This window comes from Suricata suricatta, chromosome 15 (assembly GCF_006229205.1).
Source record: "Suricata suricatta isolate VVHF042 chromosome 15, meerkat_22Aug2017_6uvM2_HiC, whole genome shotgun sequence".
Taxonomy (NCBI): Eukaryota; Metazoa; Chordata; class Mammalia; order Carnivora; family Herpestidae; genus Suricata; species Suricata suricatta.
The window spans coordinates 52,129,008-52,145,129 of record NC_043714.1 but is presented as its reverse complement, the minus strand read 5'-3'; positions in this window follow the sequence as shown (position 1 = coordinate 52,145,129).

Here is a 16,122-nt window from a genome sequence, read left to right as displayed (position 1 = left end):
CATACTAAAAAGCCTGTGTTTAAGCTTATTTTATTTTTTTAAATTTCAGCTGCTTTGAAAATAAGCATTATAAGTATTTGAAAAATAAGTATAACTAGTTCAATTCACTTCATTCTCCTTCTGTATTTTGAAATGAGGTTTATAAACTAGTACCTGCTACAAAGTCTTTGTTCTTTGAAATATTGAGACTTTCATTATTGTTCATATCTCAAATTCCCTCTGTTTTTTGGCAACCTTTTAAATAGAACATTGTCAAAGGTGCCAGACCTCTCTCTTCTACTCCATTTATGTGTTTTCATCCAGAATAGGATGGGGAGAGAATGTGCAGCCACCTTACCCATCTCTTGTGCTCTCAACTATTTCTAAAAGCAAGTTCTGTGTCTGGCTGTTCAGGTGATTTTTTATAGTTTACTAAAAAATAAACTATGGTTTATTATTTAGATTTTACTACTTTACTACCTTTCTTTCTTTGAATTCCAGCTCTCTTTCACCATTGTTTCTTCTATTTTTCTCCATTTCAGGGCCTTTCTATTCATTTTACTTGTGATGATTCCATCCCATCCTCTCAAGGATAGAAAGAGTGATCAATAACTGTTTGTTAAGTAAATAAACTAGCTTATTAAATAAAATGACTACTTTGACTTAATTTTTACTAATGTGACTTTGGCTGAAAGTAAGGTTATGATTTTAAAAAATTAGATCAAATCTACATATAAATAGAATTGGTCTCTAGTAGTAATAGAATGGATTGATCCTTGGTACTAATACTTTCTTTTGACATATTTATACATCAGAAGGAGTATAAATATAACCTTAGTCAAATTATATCATGGATTAGAAATCTGATTGCCATGAATAATCCCATACATTTCAAGAAATATTGCCATTCAGAAAATAGTTATTTATGAAATAGGTTAGGCATTCTGACACATGAAAGAATAATATTTTCCCCAAAATGACATTAACATGAAGTTTATCATTTTATAATATATAATCTCATTGCAAGCCTGTAAATTAAATCCATTTCAAAAATATATTTAAAATTTTTACTTTCTGCACATTCCCAAATCAATTAATATCAATTACAATTTTCTCCTAGGTGATTTTATGAATATTTTGTATCATTTGAGATATGTTAACCTAGACCAATAATTAATACAACTCCATAAATAGTATGATATAAATCATTTTAAATTTATCAAACTCATAGTGATAGAGGCCTATTTCTTTTATTTACAAAAGGAAAAATTTGATAAAAAATTATGAAAGTATTGCCTGTGAATCAATTAATCAGTTATTTAATGAGTTAATCAGTAGTTGCTAACTCACCAGTTAGGATCAAGTACTATATACTGAGATAAAAAGAAAGAATATGGTCATCCTTATAAGAAACTTATATTTTAGAGAAGATAAAAAATGATTTTAATAAGAAAGGATATTTTCTGAGTATCCCAAACTAAAGAAGAGTAGTCAGGGAAGAAATTTTGATAATCAATCACTTTACAAGAGACTTAAAAATGGATCAAGAAGATGTGGTATATATACACAATGGAGTACTACATGGCAATGAGAAAGAATGAAATATGGCCATTTGTAGGAAAGTGGATGGACCTTGAGGGTGTCATGCTAAGCGAAATAAGTCAGGCAGAGAAGGACAGATACCATATGTTTGCACAGGAGAAATGTAGTGGAGGACCAGGGGGAGGGGAAGAGGGAAAAAGAGTTGGGGAGAGAGAGGGATGCTGTATAGAAACCAATTTGACAATAAACTATTAAAAAAATAGTAATTGTAGTTTTCCTAGAGGCCAAGAAAGACAAAATGATTCCAGGAAGATACTCTAGTACTGGTGTATACAAAGTTAGTACAGCCCTTGCTGAAATACATAATAATTAAGAATTTTTTTTTGTTGTTCCAGAACCTTGAAAGTTTTTGCTTGTTTGATTGTTTTTGTTGTTGGAGTTGGGAGGTCTGTTGTGTGATATGGAGAATTATTAAGAATTAAGACAAAAGAGAAAGACATAAGTTGTTTTGGTGGAAAGGAATTGTGACTTTGAACTTATAAGATAAACTTTATCCTGTAAGTTCAAAGTCACTGAAGATATCTGTGTCAGATTTCCAAAACTTTGTGCCATAAAGATCACTCTGGTGGGAGTGTTGAGGATGCACTAGAGAGAGGTTAGCATAGAAGAGCCAATTTCCTGGTAGTCTCATATATAGGTCTGGGATCTGTAAATGAAGCCTGGCAAAGGATGAGGAAAGTTCGCAATGTCAGTGTAAGTGGGAGTAGAGAGGAAGAGTCTCATGGAAGATGATTAGAAAGTAGAATAAAGAGAGTGATTGGATTTTTATAGTGGATGTAGATTTCAGGGAAATTGTCAATTATCTGTCCCTTAGATTTTTAGGAAGGAGTACCCCAAATAATCTCTGATGAACCATGTTCACATGAGATGGGGAAGGAGGGTACAAATAACATTTTATTTTGTCTTCTAAAACTACCAAAGGAATTCTTTTTAGATAATTATATAGGGTAGGGTAAGTAAAAATCACAAACATTTATGAATACCTATTTTCAAACTTAAGTATTTTTATAATTTTCATAAACTAGTATATAGGTATTCTTATTTTATAATTAGAAAGGTAATATATCATGTAGCTATTGATTTTTAACAAGCCATTTCCAAACTCAGAGTAATAGCACAACAGTAATACAAAAATAGTTTATAGTTCATGTGTCACAAGGGTGACCTTCAGCTCATCTCTGTGGGGCTTATCTCATCTAGTTGTCTGAGGGACCTAGGCAACTAAGCTCAGTATCCAGGTCTGTCATCTTTCTCTTGAGACAGTGAGTTAGACTGAGGCATGCCCTTCTCTAGGAGATGGCAAAGCACAGCCCCCATCTATAATCACTTTTCAATATTCTACATGTCATGTTAGCTCTCCCCCATATGTACATTGGCGGAAGCAGATCACATGGCCAAACTGAGGTGCAGAAAATTATACCTCACTTACCAAAGGGCATAAATGTAAGGAGCAGTAAAAGCCTGACCTATTAGTGTATCTAATCTATTACAGTAGGACATTCCATTTGTGAGTTTCTAAAGTCTCTCAATAGAATTCCTAGGTGCATACCTTGTCCCACCAAGAGTTCTGTGACTTAGACAAATTATTAACACATTTAAGACAGAATCTCACTTCCTTTTAATAAATGAAAATATTAAAACTATTTACATCAGATTGTTTACGTATGCATATTATGTGCTCCATACTTGTCACAAAATGTGTGTTCAAAATTTTAACTGTGATTAACAATATTATTCTATAAGTGTGGAAATTGAGATTCACAGAGATTGCCATACTTGATAATAAACGTTAACATACGTAGAGGTATCTGAGTGGCTCAGTCATTGAGGATCCAACTTGGGCATAGAAGTCATGATTTCATGATTCCTGAGTTCAAGCCCCACATAAGGCTCCCTGCTGTCAGCCCAGAGGCCGCTTCCAGTCATATGTTCCCTTCTCTCTCTGCCACTCCCCTGCTTGCGCCCTCTAAAATATAAACATGTTTTTAAGTTAACATTAGTATATATATTGAAATTTGTACTTGAATGGAGAAGTACAAATTACTTGACTTTTAATCTGCTATTTTATACACCATATTCTATCCCTAGATGAAAACCACTAAGCATGATTGATCTCACAGACAATATAAATATACTTCAAAAAGTATTATATTCTTAAACTGATTTTGTTCAGGCTGCATTATAAAAGTTTCAGGTTAGGGGAAGAATATCTCATTTGAGTCTTTAATTTGCATTTAAATATAAATTACTTTTTCCTGTTTATAAAAAAATTATGTGAAATAAACGCCACATTGGCTTTATGAAGTATACTAAATGACCAAAACTAAATCATGTGTGACTCGCAGATTATTGGATTATTGGCCAAACAATATAATTACATTTTAAAATGCATGCTGATTCTGAACACAAAACTAGGTCACTTGCAAGGTGGCATTATAGCAAAAAGTTTATCCTAATGACATTATGCTACTTTGTTATAAAGAATGTTATATTAAAGCTTGAAATCAACACTTTGAAGACACCCGAGTATGTACTGGAAACTGACAATTATCTGCAATTCTTGTTATAGATACTAAAGGTTCTTTTAAGGAATTCATAAAGACAACCAGCACCTTCTGACAGAAAAGCATTTTTGTAGAAACATGCCAGTTTCAATTTTATATTATGTCTGACACTATCCCATATGTTCAGAGCTTGCACTTCTGAAAGAAATTTGACAAAGTGTTTGCTATACATAGATTTGTTCTGACTTTTGAATATAACTTTCTTGTCTATGACAACTTCTAAAGAACAATTTCTCCACATGTGACAGGTGGGTGACTTAGTAGACAAATGGTCAGGATTCTAGCCTGTGTTGCTTGAACTATTTATCTTTCAGGAATAAATAAACTGTCCCTCCTTCATGAGACCATGTGCTCTAACATTTTTTCCTAAAGTAAAAAAAACCAAGAAGTCCATTTTATTTGTATTCCTTGTGGAAACATCCTCCTCTTTATCACACCAGAACAATGTCACTGATTTTGCTTCTTTCTCTGAAGGTACATGAATTTACAGTAATATCTGTTTACCTATGTAATGTATCATGAGGTTTGCTAAATCTCCTGGCCTTACTCAAATGATTTCAGACTAAAGTTGATTGTGGGGTACTTCATAAATAGCACTCAGTTTTATCTGCTAATACAGTTTTATGTACAGTTCTAATATTCCCTGAGGTTTCTGATGCTATGCTTATCTGTAAAATTAATGGTATAATGTAGGCCTTAAAATTGTGTGCAAATATGCCTAAAACAAACATGCGTTTCTTTATTTAATAATTAATTAATTCCATGAAGTGCAACATGGAAATAAGAGGCAACTTTTATGCACATGTTTTCTTAACCAACTTCATTTAGCTTTTCATGTGAAAATACTTTTGTGAATGATATATCCAGAAAATCAGCCACTGAATATTACTTGTTTTATGTGTGTATGAAAGAAAAAGACAAAGACAGTCATAGAGAGGTAGACTGAAAAAGAGGAAGAAAGATGGTGAAAATAATAAGCACCACTTATGTACCACTTAATATGTGTTAGGCACTCTTCTAGGCAAGAATATTCATTCATCAAGACTTATGACATAGGTACCAGTACCATTGTCACTTGCCAAAGGAGGACACTAGTTACATGAAGTTAAATGACTTGACCAAGTTCACACAGGTAGTTAATATTCAAGACACTTTGTTAATATCCAAGCATTTTGTCTCCGGAGTTTGGATGTTAACTCCAGTCAAGAATTCTTTTCAGTGTTCCAAGATAGGGTAAGAGAAGCATAAATAACAGAGCATAGCAGCCCATAACATAATGTTATTAATGGCTCAGTTATTTAAGAGGTAAAATCATGCAATTAAGCCTTTATATTCTCTTCTAACATAAGTATTAGTCTGTCTGATCCCTGGCAATAGGTTATTGATTTACTGGAAAAAAAAAAAAACTAATTGGACTCACTACACAGCATGGCAACTTGGAAACAATATGAGATACACAATAAAATAACAGGTGTATGTCACCAGTGTGCCTCTTGTTGGGTGTGTGATTTTTAGAAAGTAATTTTTGCAATTTAATCATATGCATGCATGTTTTAATCATATACACACTCACAATAATTAATTGGGTTAAAGAACATGAACTACTGGGTCTCTCATAAAGAAAGTTCAATTAAAGTGAAATTTAAATATAAAATAAATGCATGCTCAATCCTAATAAAAACAATTTGACCTGACCTAAATGAGACTATTATTGCATACCAATGACTGTAATGTAAACAGCAGAATCATCTGGACATACTACATGGCCTCAGCCACCCCTAAATCCTACACAGATTTTCTTTGTCACAAGGATACTAGATCTGTATCTCCCTGCATCCCCTTGTAACTCCTCAACTGAAGAGGAAAACATGGACTTATTTTCTTTAATCATAAATGACTTCCATAAGAAAATCCAATGAATAATCTGGAAGTTAAGAATCTGGGGGTTTAAGTACCAACAAACCATGTGACTGTGAGCAAGACACAATATAACTTTGGACTTTAATTTATTCATATGGAAAATGAGGAAATTGCAAGAATTTATATGTGTAATCATTTAAATCTTTACCACACAATGATTTTTAAAAAATATTTAGATTTACTAATGGATGTATAAAACATTACGATTATTGAAATTACTTAAAGGAAAAATGTTTCAACATTTATAGAAATAATTTATGATTTTTCATTTCATAAAATTCCTTTTTTATTAACATGCCCTTTTTTGAATGTGAATAACATACAAGTATGAAAGAGGCTATCTTTGAACTGGGCAGCAATATTTAAGCTGTTAGTCAATAGATGCTATTACACAATAAGTTTATCCAAATTACATTTAAGAAAATGGATTAAAAAGGAACTGAGAAAACATAGAACTATAAAGGAACAGCAAGAAGGACTTATTAGGAATATTTTTGTGAATGAGAAATTACAAAATAAGATGAAATAGTGAGGGAAGATAAAAATGAATAAGAAAATAAGCATAATGAAAATAAATTGGATATATATTTGGAAGTATGACGAGATTCAGGGAGTTTTTAGCCATTTTCAAGGAGTCTTTCAATGAAAGAGCATGGCATTTGAAAAGGAAATTTCCAGGAACTTTACATTTGGTATTGGTGTGCCATTGAGTGCACTAACAAAGTACAAACATTATTACAAGATTCAATAACAAAGATATCACATTTTCTTTTGAAATCATTTTTCTTCTTCCTCTCCTTCTCCTTCTTCTCCTGCTGCTGCTTCTGCTGCTGTTGCTTCTTTCTCCTCCTCCTCCTCCTTCTTCTTCTTCTTCTCCGCCTCCTGCTTCTGCTGCCTCTTCTTCTTCTTCTACTTCTCCTACATCTTCTTTCTTCCTTCTTCTCCGAGAGAGAGAGAGAGAGAGAGAGAGAGAGAGAGAGAGAGAGAGAGAGAGAGTGTGTGTGTGTGAGCTCAAGCAGGGAAGGAGCAGAGAGAGAGAGTGAGAGAGAATTTAAAAAAAAGTTTTTATTTTTTTGAGACAGAAACAAAGTATGAGAGGGCGAGGGGCAGAGAGACCCAGAGATACAGAATCTGAAGCACAGAGCCTGACCAGGGGCTGGAACCCACGAACTGTGCGATCATGACCTGAGCTGAAGTCCAGTGCTTAACCAGCTGAACCATCCATGCTCCCTGGGAGAGAGAGAATCTTAAGCAGGCGCCACTCTCAGTGGGGAGCCTGACATTGTGGGTCGGCTCTCAGAGCCTTGAGATCATGACCTGAGCTGATATCAACAGTCAGATGCTTAACTGACTGAGCCACCCAGGAACCCCAAAATCGTTTTCTTTGAGGCTAGCCCTACATTTGTTTCTAGTCATTCTCACTTTAATTTAATGTCCTAGAAATATTTGGTAACCTTAGACTTCCTTTTAAAATTGGTAATATTTAAACCCTTTCCAAATTCCTTTAGGCCAATGTGAAGATATGAGCCTACATTATCAAAACAAGCTTTAAAAATATTTTTTTACTTGTAGCTTTACAGAATATCATTGAAGGTATTTGATTAAAATTTATAATACACGTACAAACAAGGTTGGGGCACCCAGGTGGCTCAATCAGTTAAGGGTCCGACTTTGGCTCAGGTCATGATTTCATGGTTCATTAGTTCAAGCCCCTCATTGGGCTCTGTGGTGACAGCTCAGAGCCTGGAGCTTGCTTTGGATTCTGTGTCTCCCTCTCTCTCTGCCTCTCCCCCACTCTCACTCTGTGTCTCTTTCTCAAAAATAAATAAACATTTAAAAGAAGCAAGAAGAAACAAGGTTAAATTAAGCTTTTAGATTATAAACAAGCATTTTTACCAAGAATTCCTGTTTACTGCATGTGACATCACTTTGCACTTTCTTTTCACCTTATGGAACTTCTTTTTGTCATCTTTCAATCCACTCATGGATTCTACAGGAATTCTTTTCTTCCGCAAGTGTAGATTTTTGCATTTCAAGCTTCTATGAGTGCTCACTTTCCCTTATAGTGGTTAGCTACATTTTTGTACTTGTAAAATTCTACATTTAGTTTCAAATGAAGCACTACCCCAAATCCTTACATTTAGGACAAGTGGTGCTACAAGTTCTAATTGCCATGAATTATTTCTGTATACAGATCATCACAATTGAAAACAGGTGTCTTCCATGTTTTCATACTTGGCGATTCCAACTAGTTCACTACCCTGATATTTTTCACAAATCAATTCCAAACATTCAGAGCTGTGTGAGAAGAAAGCTTTTGTTTAAAGTTAAGAAAGCTGTAAGAGGTTTATATGGAAAAGGGTTTACCTGGAAGGATTTTTGTATTACAATACCAAGACTGACTTGATTTTGAAATATTAGTTATCCCCATTTGAATCCCCTTGGCCACCTCCAGTTTCTGAGGTTTAGTGTTAAACAACTTGCTTCACAATCTTTCATATCCAATATTTAATGTTTCGTGCTAGCCTAACTCCTAGAATTTTTATTAATTTCCATATGCAAAAATACATATTTCTTTTTCGAGATCCAACGTTTCTTCTAAAACATGTGAAATAAAGAGTTCCCTCCCTTGGAGAAACTCTGATGCCAGGTGTTTAGAATGTTTTTCCCTTCTGATATTGTTGGACACTTCACTCGTATTTGTGTAAAGGCTAACAACCAAGTACTAAACATATAGTCCCATGTCAACTCAAGCCATACCTTTTATAAAAGGACATAACTTTTTACCACTAGATACTTTTCACTCAAATAAATCTTGGTCAGTTGCATAAATCAATTCAAATTTATTTAGAGATATTCAGTTAATATGTGCTGAAACTGAAGCGTACAAAAATAGGAATGCTAATTTGAGATTGATACCTAAAACTTAACATGCTATTTTTATCACTGATTTGTTATAGGATGGCACTTGTTATTTCTTCAAATTCACATTCTATCAAGTGATCCTAATACACTTCAAGTAACTAATAGTAATGATTGGAAACAGTGACTTAAATGCATCTATGTTATTTCCCCCTCTAACTCTCTGGTAGGACAATTCAGTAACTATATAAAGCAAGTAAATCCATACAGTGAATGAGGAGAGCTAACGTGGACATAGTCATGTTTCATACAGGTACTGTTTTTAAGACTAAGGGATTCACTCCCTAACCTTTATGAAGTATATGCTGCTAATGAATCACAATTCTGACTAGGGATTCTCCTAGCCCAAAGGGAGTTAGTTGTCTTGCTGAAGTTTGCATCCCTTCCCATAGAGGATTCTGGGCTACAGAGGCCCAGCTCCCATTTCTCAATTGGAGATGTTGGAAGAGCCATTCCAACTTCAAAACTCCCTGTGGGATTGGCTTGAGGTCTTAGTCCTATTCTGCTACCCGTAATCCCTTGAAAGTGTTATTATCTGTAGTATGTTCTATTTAAACAATTGCATGCATATATATGTCTTAAAGTCAATTGTCCTAGAAACTTGACCAGTGACAAATTATTTCAAGAGTCTTGCATTACTTTATTAATTAAAATAATGTATAATGGGTTAGCTCAGTTTATAGAGCATGTGACTTTTGATCTCAGGCTAGTGAGTATGAAACCCACTTTGGGTGTAGAGATTACATGTGTACATATGTACATACATATGTAAAACAAAAATAGAAGGAAATACAATAAAAAAAAGCTGCTATAGGTTCTCTTACACAGAATTAAGACATTTTATGAAACATTCTCATTATGCAGGCATAGTCAGAAGCTGGAAATACCAAGTAATGCAGCCATGATATCCCTAAGCATGAGAAGTACTTTTATTTTACTTCTATTCATCTGACCTCTGATAACAGTAAACTGTATCATTCCATATATTTTAAAATGTTGTAATTGATTTTTCTTTTGTGTATTAAGTCATGATACTTCTTTAGTATTTAAGCTTTTTCTTAATAAACAATAGTTGTCCCCTCTAGGATACGATCTGTTAATCTGGAGAACTGAAGGGCTGTTATGCATGTGGCATGCTTGCGAAACAGAAGTCTGTCATGTGGACAAATATTTAGGCAAGCTTCTCTTTCTTAGCAGGTTCAGTACTTAGAGACAGATTTTACTCTTCAGAAACTTGGCTGTAGTGGTTCATTTATTACCCATCCTTGTCTAATTAGAATCATAATAGCCAACATTTAAAATGTTCATAAAGATTCTTATTTGTTTTTAAATGTTTGAAGCTTTTATTGTTTTTATTACAAACAGTTCTTTTTTCTGTTGAGTATTTTTCTTAGTGAATGATTTGTTATCATAGAACATTGTTCTATTCATGTTAATGTAGCAATTTTATTTACCTGGTTCATTTAACTTTTCAATGTCTCTAATTTTGTTTAATTATCTTGTTATAAAATTGTGCTTTGCCTTGTAATAACTTAGTTATATTCAGCAAGAGGGAAAATTAAGAGATCTTTAAAAATAAGCAGGAACAGATTATAAAGGATAATGGAGAACTGGGAGACAGTGAACCCAGAAGTGCTACATACATTCTAAATATTACTTAAAAAACAAACAAACAAACAAAAAACCTTCCAATCTATTTGTTAATAAAGAGCAAAATAATGAAGGAAATACTTTCAGAAGGAAGCAGATTGGGCACTTATGCCATTGTGAAAGGTTAAAAATAAACAGTGATTTTAATTGTGATATTTAGCAACTTATATATGTTACTTTTTTTTTTACTTAAGAAATTATAACATCTAGTAAATGAACTTAAGATGAACTTAAAATATTTTAACTCTGAATCAAATTGAAATGGTATGAGTCATGTTCTCAATCCAAAATATTCTTGAAATTACTTTTTGTGAAATATACTGATTCTAGTATACTGATTAGGATATAGAGACAATGTCTATATTTCTTAGCTACTTAATTTACATCTTTATTTAAATTATTTATTTTATTCCAGACTACCTTCATGATTAACTTTAATAAGTTTTGTCTTATCCTAGAGGAGAATAGAATTTTTGCAGAAATGTGAAAAGGAACTTTTTTTCTTGTGAAATGTATATATATATATACACATTAACTTACTTTATGACTAACACATGGATAACTATAATCAAACATATACCAGATAGTAGCACTGAATCTGTGGCAATTGGGGAACATTTCTGATTTAGTCTGTTGTCCCAGCACAATGATTAATAGAGATTTTTTTTTTAATTCTTAGAAATGTCCTATGTGGGTTAATAAATTACATTGGCATTCTATGTTTAGATAATCAAGTTTGTACTTCTGTATAGTTCTCCTTAACTCCATTTTCCGATCTAGTCTCACAAAAATGCAGCCTTGTATACTGCTATTGAAACTCTTTGAACCCAGGGACCAGTTTCTGACACATATTAAGTATCCAATTTGATCTATTGAATTAAAGCTAAATTTACTGAGACCACCATGCTACCACAGTGCTACTGTATGAACTTTGTGAAATTGACCTTAATCTCATTTCATAAATTAAGGCAATTGATTATAATTACCTTGATCTATGCCATATAAATAGTATATATTGGTGCCTAGATTATAGAATTATTTTATACATTCATTTATTTGTGAAATATGAATATCAACAACATGCTGAAATTACAAAGATGGGTAACATAATCCAGTTACTCAGAAATTTTAGCATCCTAATAATCAAAGTTAAGCTTCTGATTCTTTTTTAAGTTTTATTAAGATATAATTAATATACCAAAAATTTACATATTTAATGTATACCATTTGATGATTTGGGACATATACATACCACCATGATGCTATCGCATTAACTAAGTTCCTAAACATATCCATTATATCCATAAATTTTCTTGTATTCTTCTGTGTTTGTATAAATGTATGTGAGTGTATGTATAAATGCATTTGTGTGCGTGCGTGTGTGTGTGTGTGTGTGTGTGCATGTGAGTGTGTGTGTGTGTGTGGTAGGAACAGAAGATGAGAACTATGTTCAATATAAAGTTAATAATACAGTATTCAGTATATACTGAATACAGTATATAGCACTGTGTTGTACAGCAGTGCAGCAGTTCTCTAGAACTTTCTCATCTTGTATAACTGAAACCTTAAACCCACTCAGCAACTTTTCTCATTTCCCCTTCCTCTAAGTTCCTGGCGATCACCATTCTATTCTCTTTTCACGACTTTGACTATTTTATATTTTTTAATGTTTATTTATTTTTAAGAGCGAGAGCATGAGTAGGGGAGGAGCAGAGAGAGAGACACAGAATCGGAAGCAGGCTCCAGGTTCTGAGCTGTCAGCACAGAGCCCGACACAGGGCTCGAACCCATGGACTGCGAGATTGTGACCTGAGCCAAAGTCAGATGCTTAACCACCTGAGCCACCCAGACGCCCCTATGACTTTGACTGGCTTATAATCCCCATTTAGCTGGAATCATGCAATACTTGTCCTTCTGTGATTGACTAATTTTACATGGGATAATGTCCTCTAGATTCTTCTGTGTTGTTAACCCAAATAATGTTCTGTTATATATAGACTCCAAAATCTCAGATATTGAGAATAATGCTGCAATGAACATGGGGGACCAGTATCCCTTAGAGATCCTGATTTCAATTCCTTTGGATAAATACCCAGAAATGGGATTGCTGGATCATATGATAGTCTATTTTTAATTTTTTAAAGAAACTAAATAATGTTTTTCATAATGGCTGCACCATTCTACATTCCCACCAACAGTATATATGAGGATTCTAGTTCCAACACATACTCACCAACACTTGTTATTTTTTGGATTTTTCTGAATAGACATCCCAACGAGTATGAGGTGATATCTCATTGTGGTTTTGTTCTGCATTTTTATATGTTTAGTGATGTTGAGAACTCTTTCATATAACTGGTAACCATTTGTCTATCTTGTTTGGAAAAAAATTCAAGTCTTTGGCCTATTTTTATTAGGTTTTTTTGTTTATTTGTTTTTGCTACTGAATTACAGAAGACTCATATATTATCCCTTATTAGATAGATAGTGATCAAGACAGAAATTCAATAAGATAGCAGAACTTATACAATACTATAGACCATAAGGACCCAAAAGACATACACAGAATATCTCATCTGGTAGGAGCAGAATACACATTTTTCTGAATACTATAATGGACATTCTCCAAGATAGATGATATTAGGCCACAAAATAAGTCTTAAGAATTTTAAGATAATAAAAATCATATTAAGTATCTTTTACTGCTACAATAGTATGAAACTAAAAATCAGTAACAGAAGAATAATTGGAACAGTCAAATTTCTGATTTTCTTAAATCTAGTACTCTTACCACCATAAATATAACACTTATCTTACTCTTACCAACATGAATACAGCATACAATACATTTTCATTAGCCATAGGTTTATGAGGTAAGATATCACAAATTCCTCTCCTCTTATGGTTTTCTTTCTTCTGATTTGTTCACATTAGAGTGTATGTCCTGACGTGTTTTCAGAACCATATTCATTAAACCTATATTACTATAATATATTTTAAATAATTATTATATTTATAAGCTGTTTCATATACACACATAGAGCATACACATTCTTTTACATGAAAAGTAATGATAATATATAAAGAATGATATACAAAAATGATAATTACCACAAGAGGACAAAATAAGACTTTAAATTACATATTATATATGTTGAATTTGAGTTTCTTTTTATTCTTTAAAAAGGTAAGTCATTGATAGTAACAGATATATAATTATTTTTAAATAAAATTCAGTTGCACTGTAGGAGATGTAGAATTTTTTAATTTTATCTTTTCAAAAAAATACTTCTCTTCAAAATGTACACCTATATTGAATTTGCACTTTTATTAAGATAGTGACTTATTATTAATGAATATGTAGTGTCATCTTCCAGACAAAACTGTGAAAATTGCTTTAACCAAGACTAGAAATTTCAAATCTTCAGAGTCCATGACTTCTAATCATTTCACTTGATGGCAAAAACGAACAGTTCCATGTAAAACTCATCACATAAGTAAAATTGGCACACACTAGAATTTCAAAGAGAAAATATGCATAATTCATAATTAAATGATATATTGTAATGCATTCGTAAAGTATCCTGAAGATTGGTCCATGAGAAGAACATGTTTTCTGCTGCTGTAAGGACTGAATGGTCTGTGTATGTCTGTTAGGTTTGACTGGTCTAAAATATTGTTCAAATTAAGTGCTTCCTTTTTTATTTACAGTCTGAATGATCTGTCCATTCTTTAAAGTGGGGTACTGAAGTCCCTCACTAGTATTGTATTATCTCTTGCTCCCTTCGGATTTGTTAGTATTTGCTTCACAGATTTAGATGTTCTGGTATTGAGTGCAATATACTTAATGAATGTTGTATCTTCTTGTTTAATTGACCCCTTTCCATGATTTACTTATTAATTAATACTTATGTCTGCTTTTTAAACTAACATCTATTTTGTCTATTATAAAATAGCTATTTCTTCTTTCTTGCGTTCCATTTGCATGGAATATCCTTTTACATTCCTTCACTTTGAGCCTATGTATGTACTTAAAGCTAAGGTATATCTCTTGTAGGCAGAATATAGTCGGTTCTTGTTTTATGTTGTTGTTGTTGTTTTAATCCATTCTGTCACTCTATGCCTTTTGTCTGGAGAATCCAAGCCCATGAACAGCTCTGGGGGCAATGGCTATTCATGGCACATAGCATTGGTAGCCAGTGACAGATGACAGGTGTCAGGCCAGCAATGTACAAATACATGGGTTGGCCTCCAGGACGCACACAGCTCTAATGATTAATTTTGGGGGTGTAGCATGGCATTTTATACTCAGGTAGCCACAGTGGGCTGGCCTGGCTGCTGGTTCATGTCCAGAGCTCCGGCAGGGGTCAGGAAGGGAATGGGAAGGGACTCAGGTGGCTGGCATGAATGCAGATACCTGTGGAGCAAAAACCAGTGAAATCCAAGGATTTCTCTTGTAGCTGTTCTGACCATTGATTTCTTCAGTGGTGAAAGCTGCTTATCTGGAGAGTAGGCTAAGGAATGTGGCTGTGCCTGCCGTTTCGCTGAATATAATTTTAAGAACTGAAATGCACAATGAGAATGCCATCACATATAACACTGCTGTCTTCACCAGCCTTTAGTATATACCAAAGCTAAGCAAAATTTTAATGATTACTACAACCTCAAACTATATTATTAACTGAAGTAAAGGACAAAACAAAATTTGATCCCAAAAAGTAGAAATATAGCAAAACTCTGTTCATTATATGTGCGTATGTACATAAAGCATTGAAATAATTCGAATATGTAATTATCAAAATTTCAAGAGTGAGAGTGAGGAGAGTAACTACAGAAGGGTGATTTTGATCTTTGGTAGAATTATAAATTGTTTGTTGTTTGAATTTTAAAAATAGTATATTCATGTGTTGCTTATTTTTTAAGCAACAAAACTGTATAGTAAATTTTTCAAATTCTGAAATAGCCGTATTACTGGCATTGTATATAATTTATTTATAACATTTTGGCACTTTTAGTGCCTTTTACTGACTTTTAATTTGTTTCAGTTCCTGATAGAAAAAATTCACCAAACAAGTTAAACAGGTGAGGAAAACATTCTTCAAAAATGTCACCATAGAAGAAAAGATCAAACTCCTCTCCACAGAAATGAGAGGTTAGAGAGTTTAAGCACTGGAATGAGCGAGTACAAAAGCACTAGGGAGACTTTAAGGTGGAGATTGGTGATGATGATTTGGCCATGTGTGTTTGCTAATTGGTGCATATCAAACTTAGGCTCCTACCTTCCCACACAGATTAGGACATAGGGTCTCTATATAGTTTTTGATGCTTACATTTCAAAAAATGGCTCACAGGTCTTTGGACAGCAACATGTAGAAGAATGAAACTAGACCACTTTCTTACACCATACACAAAAATAAGATCAAAATGGCTGAAGGACTTGAATGTGAGACAGGAAACCATCAAAACCCTCGAGGAGAAAGTAGGG